Raw genomic sequence first — 26,307 nt, forward strand, 5'->3', positions numbered from 1 at the left:
TTTCACACAAACAAAACCAAACTTCATAAAATGAAAAACATTTAGATAATTTCATCCTAAATATCTCTCTATTACTCTGCCCAAACCTAACCTCGTATGAACCGTGCTGACAAGTTGTCCGGGCGACGACGAAGTTTGATTGAAGAAAGATGTGTGAACAAAGGGTTAGCTTCCAGCTAACCTCCGGAGCAGTGGCTGGGCGGCCCGTTCTGTCAGCTGACCACACTGCACGTTACCACGGGATGCAGCCTCTGTTCTCCTCCTTTCAGACTGGGAAACTGCTCCACTCTGCGTTGTAGAGACAGCATATCTGCAGGGAACACAGCTTGCTTCTGTAGGCCTCAGAGAGAAAGTCAAGACAGGCTTATACCATAATTACCCCTTTTTATGAATGAATATACTGGATACACAGACAGCAATTCATTCGTACTTAACTTTGTGCATATGATTGATGATCGTATGACACCCTTGGATCCAGTTGAAGAGTTATGTCTGTTTGCCAGCAAAGAGACTTTAGCGAGCTGCCACCCTCGCACAGAGTCTGGGTGGAAGAGATAGGATATAGCAAGAGCGGTGCTTTTATTTGGACAGTGACGTCACAGGAAGTCCGCAGTTACCCCGTTTCCTGGCTGTGCCGGATGTAGGTTAATGCAATTTATTTTGAATGTTCCAGGAAAGTCTGTACTGGCCTTTCACGTTGTAACCATGGCTGTGGGTCCCAACATAGTAAACATAAAAATTATAATGACTCTAAAACTTAAGCATTGAAATAAATGTAAACCATCAGACTATCTTAAAATCTAAAACAACAGCAAGAGCAACACAGTCAATGAGATAAGACTATATAACTTATTTAAATTGTTAAATATGTAAAAACAGAAATACAATTTTAATTAGTAACCTGTAAATATTTCTTAATGTTTTTTAAAGATCTTCTTTTTACATGTGCCCTAGCTTGACTTTGTGCTTCATCAAAGAAATTGAGTTGTGGTTAGGAAGTTGTTTCAGAATTAGCTAGTGCCATCTTTCTTTAACCTTCACGCACTAAAGTTAGCATAGTCAGGCTATTTTAGATTAATTATTATCTAATAATTCTTTGTGTACAGTTAAAGTAAAATATAATGATTAAGTGCCACAGGGTTCATTAGCCACAAGTTTTTTGTTTTTTTTTCCTGTTTCATTGTACTTTGTATAATGACAATAAAGAGTCCTCAAGTAGGTCCTGAGTTTGAACATTGCCATAACATTATTTGTATATTTTACCACCTTTTTATTTCACTTTTTGTCTCAAGTAAATGGTTTAGCAAAGTTTGATCAGGTCATTGTGCAGTTCAAAATGTCAGGCTGTGAACTGGATCACAATTTGTAGCCAAATGTTTGCTCAAAAGAACCCAAGATCTACCCCATCGGTAAAAATCCAGCAGTGTTTGAAGTATACAAAAAGTGATGATGCTAAGAGAGTTACTATTATGGGTAAGCTATTAAACTATTAACTTTTTCACAGAACCTCAATTAAAAATTCAGAACTATTTCTTTAAATATAGAAGGCTCTGCTCATTTTAATCAAAAACATGAACTCTCCATAATTAGACAGGCTTGAATGAGTGAGAACCCACTTGCCGATTAGTACGGCTTAGACAATAATGAAAACAGTGAGGGAAGATCAAAGGCCATGGCAAAGGTCCTCAACTCCAAACAATCCACTTTCATGTTTCCCGTGATATGGGAAATCAATTATGCTCGTAGTGAATAAAGTGCAATTGTGTGACTGCTTTGATCATTCCGGATGTCAAAAGTCTCCATCATGGTTGTGTACATAAATTAGAATCATAAAAAAAACAAAAAACTTAAGGGCAACATGCCCTCTTTGCTCCCTGAACTTGAACACGTTGCACTCTTAGTCCCTCAAATTTAAATCGCATTTGCATAATTATGTGGCCCAACATACAGGTTAAGCATCCAATTTTCTAATGAGTTAGCACTGCACTGTTTCCATTAGCATTCTTAGTGGAATTCCACAAGAGCATCCCACAATCTCTGTATGATTGAGCTTTGTTATCATTAATGTGATGTACACTTTCTGGACTATTTTAGTGCACTCAACCCGAGGAGAGCTGCAACCTCCACTATGACTAATAGGATGACACAATACATGCAAACACCATACATGTGTCATTAATATGGTATGTTCCAAACAGCCATTATTTATTTCTTGGGCTAGTGTCTTGTAGGCTCATTTTGATAACTCCCTATTGATAAAAACAGTGGCTTCAAGAAAAGAAGTACAAAAAATAACCAGAACAAATATGATCAACAGCTTGTATTGTGGTACATGTCAAGCTCATGTCTGTAAATCAAGACTGAAGCCCTTACTCAGTGAGGGCTCATTTCATAATCATTACTGCCAACACCTGTGGTTCTCATTGGAGGGGTATGTGTGGGTGGGTGAGGGGTGAAACATCTAAATCTGTGAGAGATCTGACCTGAATTTACAACAGGCTGAATGGTAAACACCAGCTCTGTTCAGCCCTGATACTGTGTTGAAAGTCACAATTTGATGTGCTCCGCTGACTCACTGACACCTCATGATGGGCTTTGTCTGTGCACTGATTTGCTTGCTTCAGGATGTTCCCACTTTAAAATTCTTACATGTTTATCCAGCCTCGACTGCTCCATCGTCCTGTCTTCAGAAAGAATGTTGAATTTTGTGTTTGAAATACTTCATAAATGTGCAACACCAGTTTGAGAGGCTGCATTCTGTTGCCTGCACTGTAACAACTAATTAAATCCATCAGGAATATTTCTGACACCTTGTTAAATCCATGCAATGCATAATTAAAGCCCCTTTGGGGGCAAAAGGGGTCCAATTTATATATTAGAATTAATCTGGTATTTGTCAGTTTCTGAAGCCCCTTTAGAACCTCCGTGAGTGATGGGGTCTGTATGGCTTTATCAGTTTCTCATTTTGTAGTGGAGAAATTGTGGCCCAATCTTTTTTGTTGTTGTTGCTTCATTTCATTCCAGAACTTTTCAGGTAACACAACTGCATTTCAATGAGGTAGTGGTCAGGACTCAATCAAACAATTTTTAATAAAGGATGGTTTCATCAAAAATTTTAAGTTCTGCAACAATGCAGACAGATGATTATGTAGAACATACACTATGGAATGATGGAATTGTATTGATAGAATTAATTACAATAGGTCATTATTATTGCAGATGCACATAGCTGAATTACTTAAAAGTATATTTCTCTGAAAAATCTATCCCTCAGTAACGATATTGTTCAACTACTGGTCAGTAAATAAGTATCAGGGACAATGAAACAATGTGTTCCAGTCAAATTAGACCAAAAATGCAACTTTTTGACCTAAATGAAAACACTATCTGTGGTAGAGCACTAACACTGCACATTAACCTGAACTCAGCATCCCTAAAGGGAAACATGGTTGTGGCAGTATCATGCAGTGGGAATGCTTTTCTTTAGCAGGATACAGGGAATCTGGTTAGATGATGGATGCACTTACATATATGGGGCAATAATGGAAGAAAGGCTGTTGGATCTATATATATATACACACACACACACAACCGGTCAGAAATCAATTACTGCCAACTACTGCCCTTAGCATTCTCTCCATGACCTTCATGAGGTGGTCACCTGAAATAGTTTTCGAAAGAGTCTTGAAAGAACCTCCCAGAGGTTCAATGAGAGACGGCCAAAGGTTAATATTTTAATCATCACAGCGGCTACTTTCAGAAATCACAATATAAAACATATTTAAAGTGATCTCACAATTTTTTGTTTGCTACGTAATTCCATGTGTTCCTTCACAGTTTTGATGCCTTCAGTGAGAATCTATGTACAATGTAAATAGTCACAAACAAAATGAAAACCTTTAAATGAGAAAGTGTTTCTTAAACCTTTGACCAATAGTGTACATATACCTTACATATAATGTAGAAAGAGATTAAATGATGAAAGTTAGTAATATCAAAGTACAAACGACACTCTCTCTTTTCAACTGTTTGAAAAAATACAACCAGATTGTCACAAGCTAAATATGTATAATGCTACTTATCCATCTATGGTAGTAGGCCTCAGACATCATGTATCAGTTGCTGGTTCGGAACTATATTAAAGACAGCAATACAATGTAAATCATTCAGTATTAAGGACTCAGTTCATCAGATTATATCTGTTATTTCCTACCTTTAATCTCTTTTGACTGTGTCTCCAGCTTCACTCTTATATAAAACACTCTGAGAGCACTGCTACCTGTGGGGGATTTCTATCACCGCTGTTACACAACAGTTTAAATATTTAATCCACATGTGTGTCTACTGGATCTATAACATATGACAACCACAGCACCCAGTAGGATGAGAGGCAAACAAAACCATGAATTATAGATGAGCGTTCTCTTTAATAGCATCACATTATTTATGAATCCTGTCTCACGCAGTAGTGATATTTAAAACATTCGCCTGATTAACAACCCACGGTAAGTCCATTTTGAAAGCTTGTAAGCAGCTAGTTTGTTTGTTCAATTAAGCCATTTGGAATGAGTGGTAAACAGTTCCCCTGGAGATTACATGACAAATCTGTTTCGAGCACACTGGGCAGATTATGCAGAGTATGTGCCCAGCTTGGAAAGACTGTTTCAGAAAGCAACTGAAAAATGGATAAAATAAATAAATAAAGATGAAGAATTGTTGTTTAATCATATTTAAAAAAAAAACATAGTTAGAGGGGAAAAGATGCTCATGTTAAAGAGACTTTTTTGTCACCAGTGTCTCCAGTTAATGCTCAAGTAAGGCAAAGGCCATCGAAGTCATCTTCTACTCACCATATTTGGACACAACAATATGTCTGTGTTTAAAACACTTTCATTGAAGGTAAGGACACGGTGAACCACCAGGATAATTAATCTTTGGAAAAACCTGGGTTATACTAGAACAGCTTAGATTTTTTTTTTGTACTGTGTCTGATTAATTTTACTTAACATTTAACTTAACAGGAGGCATACCTGTGGTTGGATCTTGAGATAACATCTCAAACACACTGCTTACTTGAGTGAAACCAGCTGTCATACAAGTCAGATTGTCTGGAAAAAATGAACGGCTCAAAAGAACATAGCATTACAAGCCCAGATTCAATGACACTGACATCCTTAGCATGTAGATGTAAACTTCTTAACCGAACTTTACACGATGACCATGATTTTCTCTAAATCTCTCCACATCAGAGGTCTGTGCATGCTCATTGTGAAGTGTATATGTTTCTGTAAGAGTCTGAATATATTCAGTCATGGCAGGCGACTGATTGATGGCTGAGCAAATCCTGGTTGCTCCATGGCAGCCACAGATTGGCACAGCAGAAACCTGGCACTAAAATAGCTTGGAAACTCACACACAAGTACAGAACAAACATACACATATTTTTCTGTCCTCTACACCAAAATCACAGGCTTCCCAGGACAGGGGGTTGTTGCAACATGCCCTCCACTTCTTCTCAAAACCTGAACCTGCCAAGAGATGTGTTTACAGTAAGTGCTAGAAATGATCTGTACACATATGGGACAGAGCTGGGCCATGCAGGTTGACAGATCAGATTTTTTTTTGGTTCTGACCTTTAATGCTTTATTTAAAAGGTGACAACTGAACACATATTTTTAAGTAGAAAAAAATACAAGAGAATAATTTTCAGAAGCATGCAAAAACATCTCAGGAAAGTCTTCCATATTTGTACGTAGTGCTACTGTATTTAAAATTTTACTTAGGTGTAGTTTTCAAAGGAAAAAGCCAGACTGACCTTTTTAAAAGCTGCACACTCTTTAAACATTTTCCCATTTTTAAACAAAAGACCAATATGTTTTAATTGGTCTTTTAAAAAGGTAGTGGAGAATAGTAAAGTGAAACAAAACAATGTAAACACCACATTTGAAGAGTTACCACAGGTTCCCTTTGTTGATTTAGAGCATTAGATCTACAAACTGAATTAGAAATCAATGACTTCCTGTTTCCCTAAAATATATGAATGATTTAACCCAGAGGCCTATGTTTTAGCCACTTTTGAAAATGAGAAAGACAAGCTTCCACACCATTCTGTCAAGGTGGGGTTTTCGATCAGACCAAAGTGCAGACAAGTGCTTGGCAGCCGCATCGTAGTAATTTTTTAGTTTATTCTCAAAGATCAAAAACTTACAACACACTGCAGGTACTCATGGCAAAACATAGCATCAGTTTCCAAGCGAAGCATAAAAAACCATAGTCATGGTAGGGAACGGGGTTGTGACGAACAGGAACCAGCAACAAACAATGACACAAAGCCAACTAATATACTGAGGGATAACAAAGGGCAGGTAATCAAAGAAACAGGGAACAGGTGTGACAAGGAGGCAGGGAGGCAGAAGGAACAGGTGAAACAAATACAAAGACTGAGCATGGTTGAAGTGACTAATAACCAATAAACAGAAAACACAGACCAAGCAAGACTATAAACAAAGATAAATAATCAAATGAAGCATGAGAAAACTAGAATAACAATGAACTAAAGTAAACAGAGAAACTAGAGGGAAACATAGGAACAACAATAACAACCTAAAAACAAACAAAGAACCCATAAAGAAAACCTGAATACAAAAGTAAACAAACCTAACCACACTGACTGAATAGACTGGAAAGGAAACTAGTAAACAAGAAGAGTGCAAAGGAACAAATACCTAAACATAAATAAACGCAAAGATACTAAAAGAGAAATTAAACTAGAGAATCCAAGGAAGACAAAGAACTATAATAATTACAATAATAATAATAATAATAATACCACACAAAGTAATAAGAAAGCAACCACAAAAGAAAACTAAGAGCAAGAGAAAGAAAACAACACACACTAGGCAGGAGAGAGAACAAAGCTAATATCAAATTAACTGGAGAAATAAACAACAAAACTGCTAAGGCCAAAGAATAAGATATCCAACTAAAAAGCAAAACACAAAGCCAAACAGAGTCCAAAGTGTCAAACCCTGACACATTCAAGAAGAGCAGATGTGTGTTGATCTCCCTAAGTAGGCAAATTACTAAAACTAAGCAGCTACTCACCTCAACATGCTCCTGTCTAAAGTCAGGGCAATAATTAAAAGGTTTAAAAACATCTAAAAGTGTGAGAAACAAAACTGGACAAGGGCCCAAGCCTGTTTACTATTTTGAAAAGTGAAGTTTAGATAATTTACTCAAAATATAAAAAGTTTTCAAATCTCACATTTAAAAAACTGCAATCAAAGTGGCTCTTTGGGGTCATCACATCTCCATAGCAGCAATTATAGGCTATCTATATGCTAACTTGTGGTTTAAAACCACAAAATAAATGCAATGCGCAAAAGGTAGATGAAGCTAAGATTGAGCTTTTCAGCAACAAACCCTCCAGGTGTTTTACCAGTAATGTGAATGGTGCTGTCTTCCAACAAATAAACCAATGTGTTATTTCTTTTGCATGCTCGGCAACCTGTACACTGGCTATAGCCATGATGGAAACCTGCAAGTAATGCAGATATGCTCTGGTTCGGTTGATCTTTAATGTCAAAATTGATCTCCTGCTAACCCACTCATTGTTCTACAGTGACCTACAGAAAAGCTCAGTGGGGTGCCTGTCTGTCTTGTGCATGATTTAAAGCCAAACACAGATCTCATGCTGCTGCTCTCCACACTCCTGTCTACCTGTTGTCTTATTTTAGTGAGTCTTCGAGTGGATGGAAAACTGGAGTAAACCTCAGTAGGTCAGGAAATCCGAGTAAGTGACCCTTTGTTGGTCTACTCACATCAAGTCACTGTGCACTGAGTCCTTTAGTGACATCTAGGCTATTTTTTTCATATTTTTTCTTCTTTGTTTTTGAGTCACCAACAGACGGCTTCACCACAGCAGCAAGGTCTCAAATGCTTGCTTGTGTCTAAAAGAAAAAACCCGCCGGGGAACTGAAGAAATAAAAAAATGGAGAAGGAGCACAGTTAAAACACCCTTCAGCCTGCACCTTTGGGCATTGATGGGTCCTGCTGAGCCACTCTAAAACAGCGGTAGGCAGAATACTGCCATATTTATTTATCTGTTGTAATGTGAAGCAATGCTACGATGGGAAAAAAGTGAGCAACGGAGTTCCTCAGATAAGTATAGACAGGAAAAACACATTGTAGATAGCTGACAGGACTGGAGATCAGTTCGATTAAGTAGAGGCTGATGTTCGCTTCGCTTTATCAGACTCTATGCAGTCTTTCTCCCATCCTTTTGTTCTAATTTATCCTTTTTAATTTATTTTATCTCTTTTCAACTAATCTACATAAATTATTATTGTAAACCTTTTGATAGGAATCCTAATTTCTTGGAGAACAATGGAGGATCATTTTATTTTGATGGTTTCTCATCAGAACTCTACGTGCTCCTTAATAATAGAACAAATAAACGTGAATGCTCATACTTCTCTCTGCTGAAATACTGAGTGGAAGAACATGATGGGCTGACCTGTATTACCTTCATATCTACACTTTGTTTATTACGCTGTGCCTTATCCAACTACCACTACTACTACTACAAATCCCACCTGGAGTATTAGCCTTTGAGTTTCAGAAAACAAATTGTAGTATTGTTCAAGGTTACTTTAAAAACTTTTCAAGGTTTTTTATCACCACTTTTTTAGCATTCAGTGGAGGCATTTTGAGCTGATATTGGCAGAAATGAAGGCTTGAGGGAGATCTCACCAGGCCTGTTTCGCTTGTCTCTGAGGTCTTCACGTCAAAGGCAGGAGCCTCCACGGAAAAGGAAATTATAAAACAGAAATGCGTGTCTTACAGATAAACGAGGGGGACGTTTTTTTTTTCAAAAATAAAACACCCTGACAGCGAGTTTCTTCTTTGTGTGCGAGATGTTAAAGTTAAAAGGATAACCCTCAGGCGTCCAATTCCAAGACAGCTGTCCAGCTGCATGTGGATAGCTTCTTATTTCAGAATAAATTATTAGGACTTTGAGCTTTAAGAGGGTCAGCATAATTTATAGTTATGTTCAGGCTTTTAGATAAAATGACTAACAGCTTAGTGATGAAGGATGACAAAGTTTGACTAAGTGCTCAAACTGTCCTGACTTGACTCTGAAAGAGAATCTGTGTCAACAGGGCATTCTGGCTACAAAAAATTAAAGCCTATCTACCAAAGATAAACCAGTGAAAACAAGCAAAAACAAGCAAAAAGGATGTTAGCAATTATGAGCTAATTTTGAGGGATACTCCTTTTACAGTGCTTAATACCTTTTCAGCTACAAAGAACCATGCACGAACACACTCATACCTAAGGGCAATTTAAATAGACCAGTTAACCTAACTGTGAGGGTGTTGGGAAGCATCTCCCTCACTAAGGTGAAGCACACGTACATGGACTAAAACGAAGGTCATTTTGTAATGCTTTTAGTGTGAAGACCACTACAGGTCCTTCTCAAAATATTAGCATATTGTGATAAAGTTTATTATTTTCCATAATGTCATGATGAAAATTAAATATTCATATATTTTAGATTCATTGCACACTAACTGAAATATTTCAGGTCTTTTATTGTCTTAATACGGATGATTGTGGCATACAGCTCATGAAAACCCCAAATTCCTATCTCACAAAATTAGCATATTTCATCTGACCAATAAAAGAAAAATGTTTTTAATACAAAAAACGTCAACCTTCAAATAATCATGTACAGTTATGCACTCAATACTTGGTCGGGAATCCTTTGGCAGAAATGACTGCTTCAATGCGGCGTGGCATGGAGGCAATCAGCCTGTGGCACTGCTGAGGTCTTATGGAGGCCCAGGATGCTTTGATAGCGGCCTTTAGCTCATCCAGAGTGTTGGGTCTTGAGTCTCTCAACGTTCTCTTCACAATATCCCACATATTCTCTATGGGGTTCAGGTCAAGAGAGTTGGCAGGCCAATTGAGCACAGTGATACCATGGTCAGTAAACCATTTACCAGTGGTTTTGGCACTGTGAGCAGGTGCCAGGTCGTGCTGAAAAATGAAATCTTCATCTCCATAAAGCTTTTCAGTAGATGGAAGCATGAAGTGCTCCAAAATCTCCTGATAGCTAGCTGCATTGACCCTGCCCTTGATAAAACACAGTGGACCAACACCAGCAGCTGACACAGCACCCAGACCATCACTGACTGTGGGTACTTGACACTGGACTTCTGGCATTTTGGCATTTCCTTCTCCCCAGTCTTCCTCTAGACTCTGGCACATTGATTTCCGAATGACATGCAGAATTTGCTTTCATCCAAAAAAAGTACTTTGGACCATTGAGCAACAGTCCAGTGCTGCTTCTCTGTAGCCCAGGTCAGGCGCTTCTGCCGCTGTTTCTGGTTCAAAAGTGGCTTGACCTGGGGAATGCGGCACCTGTAGCCCATTTCCTGCACACGCCTGTGCACGGTGGCTCTGGATGTTTCTACTCCAGACTCAGTCCACTACTTCCGCAGGTCTGGAATCGGCCCTTCTCCACAATCTTCTTCCGGGTTCCGGTCACCTCTTCTCGTTGTGCAGCGTTTTCTGCCACACTTTTTCCTTCCCACAGACTTCCCACTGAGGTGCCTTGATACAGCACTCTGGGAACAGCCTATTTGTTCAGAAATTTCTTTCTGTGTCTTACCCTCTTGCTTGAGGGTGTCAATAGTTGCCTTCTGGACAGCAGTCAGGTCGGCAGTCTTACCCATGATTGGGGTTTTGAGTGATGAACCAGGCTGGGAGTTTTAAAGGCCTCAGGAATCTTTTGCAGGTGTTTAGAGTTAACTCGTTGATTCAGATGATTAGGTTCATAGCTCGTTTAGAGACCCTTTTAATGATATGCTAATTTTGTGAGATAGGCATTTTGGGTTTTCATGAGCTGTATGCCAAAATCATCCGTATTAAGACAATAAAAGACCTGAAATATTTCAGTTAGTGTGCAATGAATCTAAAATACATGAATGTTAAATTTTCATCATGACATTATGGAAAATAATGAACTTTATCACAATATGCTAATATTTTGAGAAGGACCTGTAACCTCTCTCTCTTTTGGGTCAAAGTTTCCTTATCATCCACCTCATTGGGGCAGACCAGTGGGCTCAAGATGAGAGTGGAATTGTACTGAAATTATAATTTGAGTTAAATCTTGTTTTGTAAATTTTATCTGTATTATTGGATGGCTAAATGTATTGTACAACAACTGACCTTTACACTAACAGTCCTTTTTTTGGACTGCGAGATGAAGGCATAGTATCCACAACCTATGCATTAACGAGGAAAACATGCAAACTCCATGCAGAAAGAGTCTAGGCAGTGATTTAAACCCAGGACCTAGTTGCTGCACGGCAGCCTGTTTGATTGTGAATTCCAAGAATTATTCAAACACTGAAATTCTAAGTTTTCTTAATAATATATTATTTACAGCTATAGTCAAATTACTATATAAAATAATGTTTTGTTTATAGACAGTTTTGCCATTTTGGTCCTCCACTGATTAGTGTGCACAGTTATTTTCTTTATTTTCATAAATACAGTCTGACTTACATTTAGTGAGTAAACTGTTAGAAACTGCTTTTCTGACAATGTCCTAATTATCTGCTTTTATATTGATTAGCTACAGTTAAGGTCAAAGTTATTACCCTCTTTTATGCCATTAAACAAGTCTTCACATGAAGCTGCTATTTCAGAAAACATCCATAGCATAATTGCATTCCAAACTCTTCAGGAAGCTGTTTTATTTATGCTCTGTGCTCAAACACAAAAATAAAAAGGCCAAAAATAATTAACCTTTTCGCGTTTATTTATTATTTGTATAACCCTACTCACTCACAACTCTTTATATAGTTTCCCTGAATCTGAAATCTCTCTTGAGGCTTCTCAAATAGTTGTGAACGCTCTTCTGCTCAGTTAAATTACTTTACTGTAACCAGATGAGGTATTTAAGACTTGAATTCAGTCTTTTCAATTTTTCTGTTGTCTTAAATCATTCAAGATCCATAAGGTTCAGTGCTGCATAAGAACTTTAAAATATATAATTTTTATTTTGTTTTCCATGCATGGGATAGGTGTCAGGGTCTGCCAGTGTTAGGCTTTGAGTTTGTGTTATGTTTATTTCCTTCTTCTAAGCCAGTGCCAGTGTGTTCTTTTCTAAGCCACTTGCTTTTCTGTTCATTCATGTTTAATAGATTCCTTCTGTTTAGTTTTGTTACATGTGTTTAGTTTTTTTGCTTCTTGTGTTTCGGTGTTTAGTTCGGTGTCTAGTTACCCTTCCCTTTTAGATCTGGTTTCCCTCCTGTTAATGTTCTTTAGTTAGTTTCATTGTTTACTTGCTTAATTTCATTTAGATGTGTTTTGGTTACCTCCTTGTACTCCCTGCTCTTCTGTGTTACTTAGTCACTCTCCCTCAGTTCTCCTGCATCCCTAGTCCCGAGCTGTCTCACATTCTCCTGATTAGCTCTTCTCCCAGTTCATTAGTTCATACTCTATTTCCCTCAGTATACTACCTTCCTGGTTTTCATTCATTGTTCCTCGCTGGTTCCTCCTGTTGCTACCTGGCTCCATGTCTCTGTTCTGGCTTAACCATGTAAGTTCTTATTATTATTAAAAGAAGAAGAAACCTTTCTACTCACCTTGCGACTTACAAGTGTCAGTCTGCACATTGGTCCAAACAAACCACGATTTATGACAATAGGTACTTTTTTTTAACCTTAGTTTAATTTCTGCTTTCTTTTTTCAACCAAAAACATCCACTTTAAACTGTAAATCTTATTTAGAATTCTCAGTAGAAACTGCATTACATTTACTAAAGTTACAATTGCTTTATTATTTTGACCTGTTTCTATAGTTTATTTGCATTTCGCATGGGAGATGTAGTGTATCTTGTCAGATTTCAAATTTGGGTACAAACGCCTCTGGTGAAGTTACCTCACATTAGGCAACAGGACATCTGTTAAAAATGCTGCCAGCATATTAAGCATGGATTTGTATTTCAATTTGAAATGTACTCAGTGCTTTAATGGGGAAACCAGAGATGTGAGTGCCGCAAATACCCAGCTGAAGCACAGATGGGATGAATAGGGAGCAAAGGAAACGTATTCTCAGACACTGGTCTCCAAATTCTACGGTTTCTCATACATGATTTTCATGCTACAGTTCCAGTCACATAATCTTACTCAACCACTTTCAGTTATTTAAATGTATTAGCTGTGGTTACCATTTATATGCATTACAAAGAGACTTTCAACAAAATGTGACTTTAAATCTGACAAGATTGTTATTCCATGCAGTGTGTCAGAGATTATTGCTAACCCCAAGATTAATAATGTTATCTAAATTGAGGGCGATAGGTTTGTATAGACTGTTAAAAAGGTTTGTGTGGGTTTTAGCAGTGATTATAGCACAACAGTTCAAGCAGTAACCATACAAACCAGATCTGACATTCCTCTAACACAAACACTGGATAATTCTGAGTTTTCTTTCAGTGTATTTCTTTTTGAGTATAGTAAGAAGAATGTGTTAGTGCAAATCTGAATGTCTTTAGCCATTCAGTATAAATACTTTTATTTGCTTGGATGTGCTACAGCTGGGTTTTTGTAGAGAGACTGAGGACAGACAGGGAAGTGAATAAACAACTGCAATTCAAAACAGCTGGTTAAAGCCATTTAAGGAACTAGGGGGCTGCAAAAACCTAGAGACAATACTTGAAAAATTGTCACACTCTGATAAGGGAAATGGTAAACTGTCAAGAGCTTTATTTAACCAACCAGGACAGATTAAGATTAACCCACATGTAGAACTTCACCTTGACAAAAGGCAAACCCCATTTCCCCTGTTGAAAGAGACAGGTACCATATGAGCTAAACATTCACAGAGGCAGCTAAATTAAACACAAAAAGGGGAGGCTTTACCAAAATGTAAACAACCAAAGAAAACCTAATGGACTAACAATCTTTAAAAAGTTTCACGAAGGGTGTGGCGATGGCGCAGGGTAAAGAGCACCACCCATTTGCTGAGGCTAGTCTCCTGTCGGTCAGCTTACAAAATATTGGCCACTAGAAAAAATTAAATATGAAAAGAAAAGTCGCAAAAAATAAGTAAAATTTGCTGCACAATGGAATTTAGTGTCCAAGGCTGAAGTGTTGTCATTTAGCACTGTAAGGGCTGCAGCTGTGTAGCCATAGCCAGTTCTGAAATCTGATTGAAGACTGTTGCAAACTCTCACTGGACCAAAGCAGTGTTCCAAGTCTCGGTAGCATTTAGGAAACTGTATGACAGAAAAAGGCTCATAGGCCTGCCTCCAAGAACAGTGAGTTGGTTAACAGAGTCTAATGGTTGTTAAAAAGCCCCAGTGACCTCAAAATGTCTGTTTTTGCAGTTGGAAAGTCAGTTTGGTATGTTGTCTTTTTGCAATCCTCTTTATTGTGAGTGGGGGCAAGACAAACTCACCCAGTCTTGTTTGTCTCACATCATTTTAATTTTTTCATTTATTGTTCTAAATGTAGATGTGTGCAAGTGTAGCTGATTAGCTATTGCCCAGCCTATGAAAGGTCTACACACAACTCTATTTTAAATGTAGCTAAGAAATCTGAGGCATATTGTATAGAATAAAGCAAAATAAGTTTGGCATTTCTGATTTTGCTAAAATAAATAAATGAACAAATAACATTGGGTTTTTCTCACTGAATAAATGTATTCAAATTAATAGTCAAATTTTCTATTATTCCTGTGAAAAATCAACCCACTACTGTTAAAGAAAAAGGTTTTTTTACACATTTTGACCAAGATTACAAATAAGTGTGATTGGTGCTCTATATCTGCTTTGATGTCTGAATGATAACATTTATTTTAAAAGAAATGTTCCAAAAATAATGTTGAGTATAGTTCTATTTATGGTTTCAATAAGCACTTTGCAACTATTTCCATTCACTTCTATACAGTTTGTAAGCTTTTCAATTTGCTAAAAAAATGTAAACGTTTCAGACAGCGAAAAAACATTATCTACCACATTTAATAAGCAGAAACCAATAGTCGGCATTGCAATTTTTCAGTTTTTTTTCATGATAACAATAAAGGGAGAAACATTATGAAATCCATAACTGATATGGATTCCATTCTGTTTCTGACTTTCCCTTTCCCCATCCAATTCAACATGGCATTATGCAATGGCTGGAGCATAATAAGAAACTAAATAAAAGCAAATACATTAAGTATAAAAAACAAGTTGCAATGAGTCATTTGTAACATGGGACTCAGTCATCAATAATTGGAACAATGGGGGATGTTAATATGCAGATCCACTAAAAATTGAAATCTGAATTCTAATGGAAAAAGTTTGGATCTTTGAGGAATTTAAAGTCTTGAGCCTAATTTTAGATTTTTGTAATCATGATGTGCCTTAAACTGCACAAACTGGATTTTTGTTATGGGATGTGTTCTTGTTAGTATCAAAAGATGTTAGAGAGTAGTTCACCAGTCTGGCTTGCCAGATAACTGAGAAATTGAGATTGTTACCAGACCCAAACTGGAAAAGGACTGGCATTGATTGGACTCAATCACTGAAAACATTGAATGCATGGTAATGTCTTCATTTTTGGCTATTTTGCTCTAATTTTCTTTATGCAACTGTAATTTGAAAAAATATATTAAAAAAAGGGGGGCGAGTAGGAGTGCAAAATAAGTAAGCATGAATAAGAGACTCTCAGCCTTTTGACATGATTGCAATCATGAAAAAAGAACATAAGGACAAACACCCTGAAAATGTTGCTCGTGTCCTTATTTACAGTTTTGTCATGGGTCACTGCAAAATTTATTTATTATTTAATTTATCCCCATTTAAAACCACTAAACATGGATCCAAGTAAGACTGAAATTGACTACAAGCTCATCTCAATAACATCACAAAATGTAATTTATTCGACATTAAATTCAAAAAGTGAAGCTAATATTTATTAATTATACACAGTTGTATACAGTATTTTGGGTGATGATTTCTCTTTATTTTGACGATTATAGATTATAGCTCAAAAAAACCAAAATTAAGTTTCTCAGATAATTAAAGCATTGCAAAACTAAAATTAATTTCATTAGCTATAAGTCAGTCATCCAAATTACCTGAAATAGTTCCCGAAATACATCACTGTGTGTATAATGATGCTTTATTACTTACATACTTTTGTCACTTTGCTTGTACTCTAATTTGTTGTTATTGTATGAAGATTTCTGTACTGGTTGTATATCTCCAAGCCTTAAAAAGGTGTTTCTTTATAAACATTCAGTATTGTGATTTTTATTTTTATTTTTAACCCAAGGTTTAAGACAAGAAATTTCACCTTGATTCAGTGTCAAGGGGTCAACAAATGTACTGCATGATAATCCAGCAAACAGTTGGTGACACCTAACTCTGAACCATAAATGTCAACCAGCTTGTGGTTTTCAAGAAAAGGTCAGAGGATCACCGTAATATGGATGAATGGACATGTAAGCATGAATGGCAGTGGATTAACAGTGTGAAGATGATTTAAATCCTTGAAAATAATATTGGGGATTATAATGCAAATTTTCCATAATGCAGTTGTTTTGAAGAGGTTGTCAAAATATCCAGGGAATAGACTTGTAGTTAGTATAATTCATCCCTTGATACTGATCTGAATGGTTTAAGATATCTGCCAATGGAGCCTTTACCGCTTACATCACAGAATCACGTGATTTATTTTATCTGCAGAAGACATGGTGGGAAAAAACATTTGTTACCTTGTTGCCTTCTCTGGTTCCAGCTAAGACATTTGGCTGTCAAATCATCAGAAAGACAAACCAAACTGGCCTTTCCATTGTTTCCTGAATGACCAAAAATGAAGGGCTAAATGAACTGATAGGATCTAATGGGAAACATAGGCCCAGCGCTTTACACTAGGGTATGTGGCAATCATTTTGTTTAGGTACATCTTAGATAAACTCCTGCCTCACATATAAAGTTATTACACAGTTAGCTTGAATCCTCTCTATTTATGTATGACTCAGTTAATAGCTAAATGTTACAACTAAAATGAAGAGAGTCAAATAAATAATTCATTGCTCATACTGGCTACACCTTTCCAAATGAATTCAACATTAAACTTGCTTGTGGGTCTTTAGCTGGGCTAAGTGTTGTTTAAGTACACTTACCCCCTGATACTGATGTCATGGTTCTTTAAGCTTCTGATGGGTAATTTGTAGCATTTGAGTTGACTATTTCATCTTTGAACAACCTTTTGAGATTCCTGATGGTGCCAAATCTATGTTAAAACAATTGGCTAACAGATAGTTTTGTGTTTGGATTCTGCAACTCAATAAAGAATGTTTTTATCCAAAGTGAAACGAGTCATGTACCCTATGGGCTGAAAGGCCACTCACCAAGTAAGAATGTGCCAATGCTTACCCTTAAATAATTCAGATTTGTATAATTTACAAAAATGCTGATCAGTACTGCTTATAACCCTGTGGGGTTACAGTTGCCGGCTTTAAAACATCAGGTGCATGGTGGAGTAATAATGTAATGGCAGAAAACTATGGCAACTTACAAAGATGTGAGAAACCAGGACCCCAGGGCAAGTACAACAGAAACAAGAATGAAAGAAACTGAGAGACAAATATTAAATATTGAGGAGGTTCATTACTGGATCGAACACAGATGGGTCTAATTAGAAAAATAAATTTTCGCTGTGAGGAAGACATGCAAGGGTAGTTGAAGGAAAACATCTCAACACTGGGAAACTAAACAGAGGACAAAAGGATCTCCTCCAAGACTAGCTAAAGGTTTCAACACAAATGAGATTAAATATGGAACACCATGCACGACAAAACTTAAAATTATTACAATTATAATACAAAGAAACACCATTTGCCCTCTTGCCAAGGTGAGAGGTCGCTCTGTTCATTGTGTGGATCACTGTGATTTTCAAAAAGAATGAACACTGTGTTTTGGACAAAAGCTTGGATCATCACATCCTCATTGGTGGGAAAGGTTAATTAAAACATCTTACACACTTGCACGAATTAGAAGAAGACCAATATTATAAAACCTAATATTAAAGACAACAATTAACATTTATTAGGTTGAGGTCTTTATACTTAACCTTAACACTATTTTATTTTGCCTATGTGGAATTACCTCCAATTATAAAGGCCATGGAACTACATTTAAAAGGAAAGAAATCCCCTATAAAACTATCACTAACATGATTTTAACAGAGACGACAACATTTCACAGAGTAGTAAACAAATTCCAAAAAAAAAAATGGACACAAACAGCATTTATTAGCTATGTAAATTCAGTTAATTTCTGATTCTAACTTTTGACTGGATGTGATGACTTTTGGCTAAAATAAAGGTTATTGTGGGTCTTTTCACACAAGCAGCCCAGTGTAGCCTGATATTCTCTTGAATGTTCTTTCTTTACCAGTGCACTCCTCATTTTCAAACGATGTTTGCAGGTGGGATTTGATTTAGTTCGACTGGCAACAGAAGATGCTGAAAAGAAGGTGGTTATGCCTTATTGCACTTTTCTATTTTCCTTCCTTTCTCATGAACCAACCCGTATGTGCTCTCCCAACTGTTACTGCCTTTATGAGCCTATTTCTTTTCTTTTCCCCTTGCTTGTGTGTATTTGCTTACAATATTAAGAAAGTTCATAATGCTAGGTGTTGTGTAGATTTCTGTGAGTTACCTTTACATCCTGAATACTTTCATCTCTTGTTGTTCAGAGTACCAAAGGTTACATATTTTAAACTGCATCTAAAGACAATGTACTAGACCAGTTAAAAACAAAGCTACCACTTTTAATTCTAGGTTTTAACATATCAGCTGATAAGGAAAATATGTCTTACTAGATTGTAATAAATTTAACCTGAAGTGTACAAAAACTAAATATCATACCCTGCCATGATCCATTAAACTAAACTGAAGCCATAATGAAATAGCTTCATGAGGAAAACAACTGAGCAAATCCATGTTTCTACCAGAACATCTAAGAGGCAAAGTAGCAGTTAGGTGCTGCTAACCAAATGCATTCATTAACTGGTTATTAGCAATTCTGGCCACCCTAATAAGGCTGATATTTTGTAGCACATTGGCATGTGTAGATGCAATGCTGAGATGGACATTAGCAATAACCTTTGAGGGGCAAATGTTGCAGCCCATTATTCAGGGAAGGGTTATAAAGTAAACGAACAATTCGAAGTCCACCATTCTACAGTGACAAAGACTGTTTACAAATGGAGATAATTTGTGACTAATCGGGAGGAGCATAAAGAGGAGCAGATATTGAGGAGATGCCAGATTGTTAGCTCTTCTGGCGTGGTAATCAGGCCTACATTTTCAAATATCTTTTGCTCTCATTGTTTCCTGCTCTTACCCAAGTCTGTTTTCCCTCTTGTCAAGGTCCAGTCCATGCCTGTGATTGAGTTCCTTCACTCTGGTGCTCTGTTTCTTCGTTCCTTGGAAGCAAAGAAGAATCCTCATCTGGTCTCCATTGTTACCTTCCACACTGCTCTTCCAACCTTTTTCCAGAGGACAGTTTCTTCATTCAGCTACTTACCTCATGGTCACTTGCCTGTCTACCCTCCAACGCAACCCACTCCACTGCAGACTTCCTGAAGGAAAAAGGAAATTATGTTTAGAAACAATCAAACCACTAAACACCATCACCTGCCAACATTGGACTCTGTGGGTAGCTCACCTAATCCTGGAAGTTCTCGCATATCACCAATAGAAAGCTCCTGTCTCCTTAATCCTTTATTTTCATAATCGTTCTCCACTTATATAATAATCCCTTACCTCTCCTTCTCAGTGCCCTGTCAGACTCCTGCTGTAAAACCAGTTGACCAACCACAGAACAATTAATTTTTGTTAAACCTTTACTGTTATTGTTGCCTGCACTCAAGTTGTTCTTCAAACAAACATGACACTACTTTGCATTCTAAATGTGAAAGGTCATGGCAAAACAAATATAAAAAGCTGAATGGAGCATGCCTGGCATAGCAGTAGTTTCCCAACTACTGATGAACTGATTTGTTCATTCATCTGTAGCCTTTTAGGCAGAAAACTGCTGTTCTCTCCCAGTCCGTGCCAATACCATGTCAGCTTACTCTCTGGCAAGAGTGATACGCCATAAAAATGCCAGCACTATCTTTTTGCCAAAGAAACACGCTTTTTTCCTCCATATATCAAGATGGTTTTATGAACAATGAGTCATCCAATTTTTCTGTAAAGAATATAAAGAGCTCTCAATCTTGTGATGTGGACTGCATCACTCCAGAACAGTTGTCACATTACAACCACAAACAAAACATTTTATGATGAATTCGAGAAGAACAACAAAATAGTACGCCATTGTGAACTAGAAGGAAAAAAAATATTTACCTATGAATACTGAAATCTGCAAATGTGGCATGCAGTTGTACTCAGTTCCCACTTTCAAATGCAATTACAGATATAAGTCTTGAAGGTATACTTTTACTATCTTAGTATATCTAGAGACTGAAATGTTTTACCATTCTTCTTTAAAAACATCTCAACCTCAGTCAAATTGTCAAGTGGATCCCAATGTTTGGGTTTAAATCTGCAGCACCAGCAGGTGGCCTCTGATGGTTGGGATCCGGTGGCTCCTTTTTCACCTGAGCTCTTGTGAGTGCAGCAGCAAATGACTTCTTCTGCATCTTTCCAACACTCTTGTGCAGCTGATGACACATCCTTCGCAGAATAAATTGGCCACTAATCAGCTGGTAAACTCAGAAATGTTGGACCTTGCTGCCATGGGGAATCCTCATCCGAATCATTTGGACTGGCTCCACGAATGATGATGTCAGCAATGTTTAGGGCACCAGAGATCCACCACCAATCCTGATGGGATCTTCCCTGAGTTTTTCTGATAGTGCCAGGTCCCATGTGTTTTTAATGGTTCTATATCTGGCCTCCTGAAATGCTCTTCAAACCAAAACGGTATCTTTTTGCTTGACAGGTGTTGATAGACCAATTGGATCATACAGTCCAGAAACTCAGCAGTGTTAGTTTCACCATGTTAGTGGGTCTGGTGTCTCAGCTCTCACCTGTTCCAGCTGAAGGTCTTGGCCAAGTCTAATTTTCCTCTTCTTCTTTGAAACGTTTATCCCAACCATAACATGGAGCTTGTCATCCTCCAGAATGTAGCCTAGGGCAAGAACTTTATTGCCTTCCTCTTTGAGAGGTCATCGACATAACTGTCTTCCTCTATCACCCAACGCTCCTCCACAAGATGACTGAACTGGGGTAGATTAGCTGACTCCCTCAGGACAAGCTGAGCAATACAACCTGCGGGCTCTCCAATGTTGACTCTTGTTCCTGCATATTTAGCCAGCTCCTCCTCCTCAGAGTCACACCACAGGAACCTATGTAGATGCACATCTTAGTCTTCAAGCCACACTGAATTGTACATCGTCCTTATGTCTCCCAAGGCAGCAAAGTCCCCTCCGGAATTTGAGGAGCACAGCACGGATTGAGTTCAGGATATCTGGGCCTTTTAACAAGAGATAATTTAAACTCATGCCTTTGAACTTTTGACTACTGTTTTAGACCAGGTTGGGTCCAATGAGGTGGGTGATGTATCATACTGGACTAGTCCATGCATTTAGGATGTCTTCAGACAACTTTGTCACGGCCCAGCACTCTATCATTTCACAAACTTGAGCAGCATAGGTGGCCTTCCACTCTGGTTCCCTAGACAGCTGTTTTTCAGTCCTCAAGAATGTGGCTTCAACTGCACTCCTGTTGCTAGGTAATGTGGCTGGATCTTCTACCCAGGGATACTTGACATGCCAGTTAGGTTCTTCACTTTAATCATCAGCAACTGTATATGTGAGGCCACTCTTTACCACCTCCAGAAACGGTTTCCTCAGCAAGGGTAATTTCTTGCTGCATGGCTGGCAATTTCCCCGGCGACACCCCCCACATGTTGGGACATAGCCAGCACCAGTACTGTCCCATTTCCACCACTCGAGAAAGCTGGATGTAGTAGTTGCACAACTGGATTGCTGAGATCAGACAGCAATTGAGGGTTGCTGGCTTTGTGGAGGATGACTGGGGACTACACGTGTGTGTTTGTCATACTTCACAGCAGCAGTTCTCATAGAGCTTGCAAAGTGTGTTCTTGATGTGTGGGCTGGTACAGTGGCATCATAAAACAGCTCAGGATGGCTGCCAGCAATTGTCTTTCCCATTGGTCCATCCCATAACAAGATCTCCCACAGTGCGGATCTTCTATGGAGCTAGGTGGCCCTCTTTATGGCTTACTAGGAGGCCTGACCAGGTCACTGAGCGGGATATCTGGGAAGACCTTTTGCAGTTTTTTAGCCGACATGTCTGCGAATGTCTGCAATGCTGTTTAGGCTATAGCAGATCAGCTGGTGGGACTTGAAAGCGCCTCTTGAGTTGCGGACACGGATTTTCAGGAGGTACCGCTTTGTTTTAACAAAGACTTCCATGCCTCCTACCCCATGGACCACAAGCATCATGTCTTCACTCAGCTGCCTCGTGAGTGATATAATTGGTGTCAGAAGCTAGGTCGATCAGGGTTTCAATTCTTTGTCCAGCATTATCTGAGACCTCTAGAATCATTATTATAACAGGCCACTCCATTAGCCCGCTCTCTACCAGAAGACTTGAATGACTCTTTGCAACATGGGGGGTTCTTGACGCCGTGTTACAAAATACATCCCGCATTGTTGGGCTAATTCAGGTGAGAGCTTTTTGAAGAATTCTTCCCAGGCCTCAGTGTAATTCTTCCTTTTGCTGCCTCCCGCTGTGCTGCTTCTGCTCTTCCTCTGGGCTGTGCTGCTTCAGCATTTGGACACAGATAGTAATGGTGGTCTGTGACTCCCTTGTCCTTGCACTCAGGACTTTTGCAAAGACATGAAGTCTTGCAGCGACCATCATCATCACCATCCTCATGGACCTCCAGACATTTCCAGCAGGCTCCCAATTTTTTAACTGCATCCTTCTTCTCTGTGAACTTAAGCACACGGAATCTTTTGCAGAAGTACAGCTTTTTCTTGTGCTTAATATCCCCACAGACAACACATCCTGAGTTTGAAGTTCCAGTCCTGGCTTGCCTTTGCTCAGTTCGGATTTCCTTCTGTAACTCTTCATCCTTCAGTTGCTCGAACTGTTCATAGATGCTCTCTTGAATCTTGAGGAAAGCGAGAAGACTGTCAAAGTGTTTCTCTGGCTCAGCACGTTTCCTCTCAGCTGCATAGAGAAGCCACTCTTTCTTCAATCCATCAGGAAGCTGGCGTTCAATTGACTTGATCAACAAAGGATTCTTCACGGCACCTGTGTCACCAAGATCCCTTAGATCTAGTGGAGTTTTCTCAACAGTCTGGATAAGCTCAAAGATTTTCTTGGGCTGGTGATTTTTAACAGCTGGAACTCACTGGAGCTCTTAAATTATTTCAACAGTGATTGCAGTTTGGCTTCCAAACCTATTCTCAAAGACACAGAAATGTCATCTGCTGTGTTGTAGGTCACCCATCGAAGGTCTCTCTTTATTTTCTCATCTAAACTGTTAATGAGCTGGAACTTTTTGACTTTGTTTGACCCAGTGGGGTCTCCTTGCCTCTGAAAAGCCTCCCAGTCTCATTTCCAGCGATGAAAGTCTCGCCTGATGCCGGTAAACTTGGGGAGGGAGGTTGGCTTCAGTTTAATGGCTGATGTTGGGTTGCTGATGGAAGCGGCAGCACTCACAACTTTGTCGGCATAGCCTTTGATTCAATTAACTCTTCTAGACATAAAATCTGGGACAATCTGCTCAAGCTCTTGCACACACTGCCTAAAGTCTTTCTGCTCAACAGGAGGGGCCCAGTACTTCCACTGTGTGTGCAGCTCTTTTACTCTCTTCACTAGCCCTTCCATGTAGTCAAATGTGAAGTCAAATGCCTCTTTACTTCCACCAAGTTCACAGGACATCATACTTTCTGCTCTGCAGCCTTTACTGTCATTTCCAATTCCTCTTCTCCAAATTTTGCCCAGAGTATCTTTTGGACAGGATCCTTCAACTCTTTCAGTTTTATTTCACACTCACTGGCTGTCTTGCCGATATCAGCCTGCCTCTGTAAGGTACTGGGCCTCCACATCCTCATTTGCTTCTATGACTTTGCTAGCCTCAATTACAAGTTTTCTGAAACTGTCTCTGAGCTCCTCCTCTGCCATTATGGCATGCATCCTGACAATATTGCTGGCCAGCCGGGAGAACAGCCGCTTCGCAGATGTCCTATTAGCTTTGAGCTGCTCAAGTAACTTTAAGTTAGCCTCTGGACTCCCAGGCGTTAGCTGCTGTTCAGGTATTTTCCGATCTTTCCAGCCGTTTTTTCACTGTCAAGTGGATGCCAATGTTTGGGTTTAAATCTGCAGTTTCCCCACTTGAAAGGGCAGCTTGTCTCAGAAGACTTTGAACTGGAACTCACTCAATGACCAAGAATCAATTATTTCTTCTCTTTACTTTATTTTGAAAGTTGTCAAGGCCAATGCAGGTTTAAAACCTTTAAGTATAAACAAGAAAACAGAAAATTTGAAGCAAATGTAGCCCAACAAATGTAAGATCAAATAATTCCCCAAATCACCTATTTTTGAACTATGATAACTAACCTTGAAATTGAGTAGAAATACTCACATCTAAGGCACCGAAAATAAAGTAACTCCATTTAAAATACTATTAGTGAAGATTTTACCCATAAGTCATTTAAATACACAAAATCACCTAACAAGTTCATTTTAACTTTACTATTTTTAACATGTACATGTTTAACTGCACTTTGATAAATATAAACTTCCTGTAAATTTCATTTTAAATCACATAACATTAAACATTCCATTTTCTAACCCAAAGCCCGACCACATAGCTTAATATCTTAATCCACAGCAACAAAGACAGTTCAGTTAGAAGCTCACCGGCTCCTTCTTCCTTTTTTGAGTCAAGCTTTTGTCCTGCAGTGTCTTCTGCCAAGATCAGCTTCTCCCAGCACTTCTCTCACACAGTTTGCTTCTTGCAGTTCTGTGAGTGAGTTCCTTGAAACTCCCCAAATCACAAAATCATTTCCACCTGGTGCAAGCACTTCGCTCTCTCTAGGCTAGGAGACACACCTACACCTGCACTTAGTCAGAAATTGGTGGGGCTTGCAGCTCATCTCAAGACAAATCTTGTCACAGATTCTTAATTGATTTATGTTCATTTGAAAAAATTATGAAACCCTATGAAACCCTGTGTGATTTAATTATATTTTTGGACATATGGTTATTTCATAAAAAAATAAATATCTTTTCCATCTTTACTTCTTTTATTTCACATCAGGTGTAGATAATTACAACAACATTACTCATTTTGAAGGTTTGCCATATTTTAACCGCAAACATTTGTTATGCTCCTTACTGTTGAAGTGAGAGTGAATGCCATGGAGAGATCCATGGAGCTGTCTTAAGCTTTCAGAAAGAAGACTGTCGCAGCATAATATAGTATGGTTTTATAAAGGTCTTGAAAGAATATGAAACCAGCCATTCCAGAGAAAAATATGAAATAAGTGGAGGACATTCAAAACCACTACCAACTTACTTGGGTCTGATAGTCCATGCAAGTTCACCCTGACAGCAGACCGCAAGATGCTAAAAGAAGGCTACAGAAACAATAAAATATCAAAGGATTGACCGCAGGCTCTTACTTTTGTTGATATTAAAGTGTATGCCTATATAATCACAGAGAGATTGCACAAGTTTAACATTCATGGGAGGTATGCAAGGAGAAAACCTTTGCTCCCTAAGAAAAACATGAAGACCACAATAAAAATTTAAGGAAAAAACATAGGCAAAGACCAGAGATCATATTTACAAAGATTCTCAGAGTCCTCTTAGAGAGCTTCTATCTTAGCCTGAAGATTCCTGCCAAGGACTCCTAGCTTAAGAGTGATTCATTTTGCAGTGCGACTCTGAGAAAGGTGAGTTGTGGTTGACCCCGTTACTAGGTGTGACACTAGCTTTGTTTGCATGGACATAAGTAATTGGAAAAAACAGCAGATTGGACTAAAAATGTGACATGTAAACATGTCAGTCGGAATATTTGGAATGGATTCAGGAGGATCGGAATTATATTGTAATCTGATTGAGAGGGGTGGTTTTTGTTGATTGACAATCCGATCAACATGCATGTAATTGCTTGACAGGATCAAGTTCTTCTGAATGAGGCAAACTGACCTAAGTGCGTATGTGCAACATGTCAACGTG

At 38.4% G+C, this 26,307-nt stretch overlaps 1 long non-coding RNA gene across 1 annotated transcript; it reads right to left on the bottom strand.

Moving 5' to 3' along the window:
• Positions 1 to 132: 132 nt before the first annotated feature.
• On the bottom strand, positions 133 to 25,113 carry LOC124861642. The gene is made up of 4 exons (XR_007036700.1): positions 24,985 to 25,113; positions 19,604 to 19,658; positions 19,421 to 19,502; positions 133 to 541 (listed from the first exon to the last, which is right to left on the bottom strand). It is a non-coding gene; the product is annotated as an uncharacterized LOC124861642 (long non-coding RNA).
• Between the last annotated feature and the right edge of the window lie 1,194 nt (positions 25,114 to 26,307).

This window comes from Girardinichthys multiradiatus, chromosome 24, assembly GCF_021462225.1.
Source record: "Girardinichthys multiradiatus isolate DD_20200921_A chromosome 24, DD_fGirMul_XY1, whole genome shotgun sequence".
NCBI lineage: Eukaryota > Metazoa > Chordata > Actinopteri > Cyprinodontiformes > Goodeidae > Girardinichthys > Girardinichthys multiradiatus.